Below are 7607 nucleotides of genomic sequence, written 5' to 3'. Positions count from 1 at the left end.
AAGCCCTTGGGCTGGACCGCTGTGTCCAGAGTGCTGGGAGTGAGCCGTGTCTCTGTGAAGCAGAGCACACAACAGTCCCTGATGTTCCTCTGGTACTGCAGTCTTCCTCTGAGGTCTTCAATTTTATTTTCCATAGACTGTACATTAGCCAGGAGGATGGTAGGGAGGGGGGTGGGGGGCAACCTTCGGACCCTGCATTTCAGTTTTACCTGCAGTCCTGCCCTGCAGCCACTTTTCTTGAAACAATGGAGACGTTCCCTGAGCTCCCAGCTGCTGCACTCACTCCTTAGGTGGTCTGGAGTCCCAATCTACGGATAAAGGCCCTTCCAAACTCAGTTTTGGATCATAGCTTTTGCTCGCATTTCCTCAGGCAGAAACCACTGGTAACAACATTGCAATTGTTTAATCATTTCTGACTTCCTCCCTCTGGCCCACCTTCCCCTTTTGATCTTTCCCCATCTCACTTTCATAGAACATAGAACATAGAACATAGAACATTATAGCACAGTACAGGCCCTTTGGCTCACGATGTTGTGCTGACATTTTATCCTGCTCTGATGTCTAACCTTTTCCTCCCACATAGCCCTCCATTTCTCTATCATTTGCACAGCACCCAAACTTGCCTCAATTTAAACCTCTTGCAAAAGTCCAATCCTTAAAGTTCACAGTATGAACCGTTAACTCTATATCCTTCTCCACACTGGCTGCACAAGATACTAAACACTTTTTCTCTGTGCATTCAGGCCATTTGTTGGAACATCTTAATGTCAGATAGTATGTAAATATCACAGAAATTTGCACTTATTAACTGAAGTTGATATAATTAAATCATTAAGGCAGGTCATTAAAATGCTTTCAAATGAATTTTGGCACTGAACCAAATGTGTAAATAAAGATCATATTTTGCATATTTCCTTATGATGGGCCTATTTAGGCCACTGAGTCTTGCAGAGCAATTCCTTCAGTCAAATTCTCCTGCCACACATGCACATTAACATTTCCCTGATTCTGTCGCCAGATGCCTGCACGACCACGCAAAGCTTATTTGGCAGCCAAATAATCTAACAACCAGCAATGCTTTGGGATGTAGGAGAAATCCGGAGAAATCTGAAATAAAAACAGAAAATGCTGGACATACCCAGCAACTCTCAGGCAACATCCATGAAAAGAGAAACAGAGTTAATGTTTCAGAACAAAGACCCTGACGAAGGGGCTTCAACCTGAAACTCAGATGATGATGAGGAGGCGTATAGGAGTGAGATAGATCGGCTGGTGTCGCAGCAACAACCTCGCCCTCAACAAGTCAGCAAGGCCAAGGAATTGATTGTGGACTTCAGGAAGGGGAAGTGGGGAGAAAACACACCAGTCCTCATTGAGGGGTCAGTAGTGGAAAGGGTGAGCAGTTTCAAGTTCCTGGGCGTCAACAAATGTGGGCAGAGTAAAAAGATGGGTAAGATGGGAAAAGTGTAACTGGGTGGTTGATGGCCAGTATGTACTCCGTGGCGGGGGGAGGTTGGGGGGGGGAGGGGTGGCTGAAGAGCTAATTTTTGTTCTGTGTGACTCTATCACCTATCTTTGTCTCATTCCCCTGATCTCAGTTCTCTAACCCCACTAAATCTGTAACTGTCAACTTCTCCTCATCCCTCCCACCAAAAGATGTCTCAACACACATTTTCCAAGTTGAATTTCACTGGCCTTGTCCATGCTGATGGAATGTCCATCCATCCTCAGTCCTCGAAAATACTCGTAATATACGAAGATTTAACCTCAAATTTCAAAATTATGCCTTGTACCTACAAGCCATTAATGTATATCATTGCATGGTGTTCATTCCTGGAACTGACCACTGTGGAATTCTGCTGTAAGCACCAGATCTGGCTGCCAGCAGTGAACTGCTGGTGTAACAAAAACCCTGTAAACTTAATGTCTCTCAATCCTCCAATGTCAAGTCGCTGGATGAAACCATTCCAGCACTGAGTGGCAGCAGGGCTGCATGTGACAGAATCCCCATAAAGGGAGACCTGAAATCTCATATTGTTTTCTAAAGTCAGATACATTTTGATGACAAATAAGCCATTACTGGAATCCTTGCTCCCAAATGACCAGGTCTTTTCTTTACTGTGACCCCCATTTAAACACCAGAATTGTCTTCTGATCTCTAAATGATGCAGGCAACTCATCACAACTATGCTTTACAACATGCATTTTTAATTAACATATTTAAAATAATTTCTTTAATTTTAAATTCAAAAACTAACGCTGAGAACTGTGTCTAAAATGGCTCGTAAAGGCACTTAGCTGATATTTTTAATTTTATTTCACCATGGATTTTATTAACGGTGATAAAAGTAAATTCAAAATTTTATTGTGGTGTCAGGATGTCATTACTATGTAATACACACAAGTAGATTGCCAATATTGTTCACTGTTGATTTTGCTGTGTCTGTTAATTCTAATCTTGCATTGAAAATAAAGCAATAAAAACCTAAAGAAAGTAAATCAAATAAGAAGTGTCATACTGAAAATAAGATCTTTTTAACGAGGAAAACAGTTAAGTGCGAGAGTAGGTTCAATAATTATGTGACAGAATAGATACTAATTAGCTGAACTAATGTGACAGTGTGCCTGAGTGTCCTAAGACAACTTCTCAAAGTTTGTGGTAGAGATGGCACACTGCAGCTCTGAACAGAGGGGCAACATAGTACTGCACCAGTTAATTCTGTACCTCACAGCTCCAGCAGTCTAGGTTCAATCCTGACCTTGGGTGCTGGAGTTTGCAATTTTCCTTTGTGCCTGCCTCTCGTTTCCTCCCCTATCCTGAAGGCATGCTTGTAGGTTAATTGGCTGCTGTAAATTACCCTCAGTAGTAGTAAGTAGTAAAAGAATCAAAGGTGTGTTGATAGGCATGTGTGAGAGAGAATAAATTGCAGGACTACAGGGTTATAGGGTAATAAGAGGGGGAACAGACTGATGGAATTGCTCTGTTGAGAGCCAAGACTGACTCGACCGTCCAAATGGCCACCCTTCCCTATGTAGAGCAAGACAACATTTAAAAAGTATTTGGACAAGTTCTTAGACAGGAAAGGATACGGCAAATGGAATTAGCATCAATTGGCATCAAGGCTGGCATGGACGAGATAGCCCATTTCTGTGCCGTATGATCCTATGATTAAAAAATCCTCCCCCTCATAACCAGTTGCCATGTTAAACAATCCACCATTAGACTTGATTCTATCCATAAACCCTACTCTACCATCACGTTATAAATATTACACAGGTGTCTTCCTCAGAGTGGGATTAAGATTTATTGGGGCTCTGGACCAATATAAAATTGGAGGGCCCTCTTCTCCAACACCTGCTGAATATAGCAAAATTACTTCTGGCAAATTAAGTAACTGGAAATTCGGTGGTGGTTGTTTATATGTTATACAGCAGTGTTAAAGGTGAAATCAAATCTGTATAAAACATATGAACTACTTTGCACTGTTGTGTTACTCCTGCACAAAATCTTTCCTTCAGTATAAACCATCTGCACTTCAAGCAGAGACCTAGAATCATTTCAGGTATCTGGCAAAACTGGATGTCTGGCTATTTAGAAGCAATGGGTTTGACTTTTAACATCAGTTTGTAATGTTAAGAACTTTGCTAGGGATTCAGGAGTTATGGAATTATGTGAATATAGCAGACATTATTTCAAAGGAGACCAGTCTTCAGTTCTTAATGTAAATTGCAAGCAGTAATGAGTTTGAAGTTCAAAGGACAGCTTTGTAAACAACCAGCACTGTCTACAGAGCACAGGTTGCTGGCCCACAGCAGGAGGCTGGCTGCTTAAGAGAGATGGTTTGCAAAGTGAAGTGACCATGAGACATTCTCGTCTGCATCAGCCAAACCTAAGACAATGGGGTTATGTTAATTGGACCACATCAAACCAGGCAACTACGGTTTAAGTTATTTTGCACCACTGTGACCGAGTTCAAGGAACCTTGCAGACCAGACTGATATTGTCACTTAGCACGTCAAACATGATCACAGGCATATTTGATCAATCAATAGTTGGGATATTTGTGTTCTCAGAGAGTCAGCTCACAGCATTAATGTTGGGTGTCTGGTTCTCAGACTCAAAATATTGAAGTAAACAATGTCATTGTAACTATTGAAATTGCATGGAATCACCTGTTGTTACCTTTGATCTTAAGGGTATAAAATATGATGTACTCTGAGTTTGGGAGAGTCTACCGAGAGGGTCTCCAGGAGAATTCCTGCTTGTTGTGATGAATAAAAACTTCTATGTCACCAGCTTCAGTGTCTCTCGGTGACTCATCACAGTCACAACAAACTTCACATTATTTTATTTTTAATTATACTTAAATTTTTCTTCCTCTTTCCCAAATGCTCAGTGCAGTGAAAATAAATTTGGTTTTTGCATACAGGTTAACCGCACTGTCCCACAAAAGGAGATCTGACTTATTATTGGTTATTGTCAGACTCCGATAATTCTGTCAGGTTTGCAGGTGTTTAACATTTCCTTTCATTACAAAAAACTTTACATAGATTTTATTGGTTTGCATTAAGCAAAAATGTAAAGATGAGATTTGCATACAAAAATATTTCCTTTTGTTCCACGTACAATAGATGTGCATGGCCATCATTTGTAAATTGAATCTTATAGTTACTTTAAATGAATGCTCTTTAATCCAGAATGTTATGTGTGAGAAAAAGACAAATAAGCTGCCTTAATAATGACTTAAGTGGGTTATTTGTATAAGTTCATAGTAATCACAGTGTCAGGCAACCAAACTACTGTATTTTCTTCATGACATACCCTGAAAAGTAGATCCAGATATATGCACATTACAGATAAGCATTGTGCCCTGAAAGGATAGTTAAAAAAGGTTCACATACATTAGTTATTTCTGTTCAATGTGGAAAAGTTGATATATAGATTGATAACTCTTGACTTACAGGAAAAAGCAACCTTCAAGTTTAAATGCAACAATCTTCACAGAACCACAACTTAAATGTCACTTTTAAAATTAAATAAATCTAGTTTCAGGATACATCATCATGTTAAAATAAACCCCGAGTTTGGGATGTGTCCTGAAGACATTTTTCAGCCTCAAGTAAGCCTTTTCTGAATAAGTGGGCTGAGGAATGGCAAACGGAGTCTAATTCAGATGAGTGTGAGATGTTGCATTTTGGAAAATGAAAAAGGTAGGACTTTCACAGTGAATGGCAGGGCCCTGGGGAGTGTTGTAGAACAGAGGGACCTTGGAGTACAAGTACATGGTTCACTGAAAGTGGAGTCACAGGTAGACAGCTGGTGAAGAAGGCTTTTGATATGTTGGCCTTCATAAGTCGGGGCATTGAGTATAAAAATTGGAAGGTCATGCTGCAGTTGTATAGGACGCTGGTGAGGCCGCATTTGGAGTATTATGTTTAGGTTTGGTCATCTGTTATATGAAAGATGCTATTAAACTGGAAAGAGTGCAGACAAGATTTACAAGGATGTTGCCAGGACTTGAGGGACTAAGTGAGAGGGAGAGGTTGAACAGGCTAGGGCTTTATTCCTTAGAGCTTAGGAGACCAAAAGGTGATCTTATAGAGGTGTATAAAATCATGAGAGGTATAGATAGGGTGAATGCACTCAGTCTTTTTCCCAGAGTTGGGGAATCAAGAACTAGAGGGCATAGGTTTAAGGTCAGAGGGGAAAGATTTAATAGGAACTTGAGGGGCAACTTTTTTACACAAATGGTTGTATCTATGTGGAATGAGCTGCCGGAGGAAAGGGTTGAGGCAGGTAAAATAACAACTTCAGAAAGATGGTTGGACAGGCACATGGATTGAAAAGGTTGAGAAGGTTATGGGCCGAACTCAAGGGTGGCATGGTAGCGTAGCTCCTAGCGTAACACTATTACAGCGCCAGCAATCAAGGTTCAATTCCTGCTGTTATCTGTTAGGAGTTTGTACATTCTTCCCGTGACTGCATGGGTTTCTTCCGGGTGCTCCGGTTTCCTCCCACATTCCAAAGACGTACAGGTTAGTAAGTTAATATGGGTGTAATTGGGAAGCGCGGGCTCATTGGGCCAGATGGGTCTGTTACTGTGCTGCATAAATAAAAGGTTAAAGTTAAATGCTGGAAAATGGGATTAGCTTGGATGAGGCATCTTGGCTGGCATGGAGCAGTTGGGCCAAAGGGCCTGTTTTCATGCTGTATAACTCTATGACTCTAAGTCCTCCCAATATGGCTAATAACTGCCACAGTGCTATTATAAGTAACCACATTGAAAAGTGAATAGTTAATAGATGTGCTATAAGCTCATACCACGTCTTTCCAAAAAAAATTCATGTAAAATTGATTGCAACGAGCAGAAAGATTTCTCACAGCTGGCCTCTAATTGGCAAGGGCACTGGGACCTGTGAATTACAAGTTCTGGTGTTAATTCATAGCTGGTGTTATGATTTAAGGTGCAGATTAACAGTTTTGTCCATGCAATATTTTCCAGGCACATAATGCTAAAACAAGACCTCTTCTGTTCATTTGAGATTCAGCTTAACCTTGTGCAGGGGAATATTGTACTGCCTTCTGGGTTCAGCAGCTAGTGGAAAATTTGACTCCAAACTTTTGATGGGATTTTCATTCTCTCCAGTGCCATTTCCCAGTGTGAAGCTTCATAAGTGATCAACATCAGGTAACATCAACAGTGGTGCCACCTGGAAAATTTGTCTTCAGCGTAATTTTTAAACTCCCTAGTCAGGTAAATCACAGTCTGTTTTAGTCACGGAACAACCAGGTTTTACTGGATGCATTTGCCCTGGAAATGCACTATTTAAAGGGCAAATGCACAGATTGCACCCTTTGCTCTCACTGAAATCACAGACTCCTGCTAAAGTAAAAGCAGCCTCATGTATATCTTGATTGCTTTTCCCTTGGGAGTTCACAGTTCCTCTCAGCTTCCTTGCCTCAGGATCACTTCAGACTGCTGCTGCTGATCTTTGCCACATCTCACAGTTTGCTGCCCCATAGCTCCAGCAACTCAGGTTCCATCCTGACTTCTGACATTGTCTGTGTGGAGTTTGCACGTTTTCCCTGTGACCATATGGGTTTCCTCAGGGTTTCTCCCATGTCCCAAAGGCGTATGGGTCGGTAGGTTAAATGGCCAGTGGAAATTGCCCCTAGTTTGTAGATGTGCTGTAGAATCATGGAGGGGAGAGTGGGGAGAAGAAAATGAGATTAGTGTAGGATTAGCGCACGTGGATGCTTGTCGTTTGGCAAAGACTTGGTGGGCCAGAGGGGCTGTTTCCATGCTGTATGAATCTATGTTGCATTGGGAAGGTCACACAGACTCCATACTCTCAGGGTTTTCTGAATCATAAGATAAGATAAGATCTTTATTAGTCACATGTACATGGGAACACACAGTGAAGTACATCTTTTGCGTAGTGATTTTTGGGGGCAGCCCGCAAGTGTCGCCACTCTTCCGGCACCAACATAGCATGCCCATAACTTCCTAATCTGTACATCTTTGGAATGTGGGAGGAAACCGGAGCACCCGGAGGAAACCCACACAGACATGGGGAGAATGTACAAACTCCTTACAGACAGTGGC

The sequence above is a fragment of the Pristis pectinata genome, chromosome 3 (assembly GCF_009764475.1).
Source record: "Pristis pectinata isolate sPriPec2 chromosome 3, sPriPec2.1.pri, whole genome shotgun sequence".
Taxonomy (NCBI): domain Eukaryota; kingdom Metazoa; phylum Chordata; class Chondrichthyes; order Rhinopristiformes; family Pristidae; genus Pristis; species Pristis pectinata.
The sequence above is the reverse complement of the archived record's forward strand: the minus strand, read 5'-3'. Positions refer to the sequence as shown.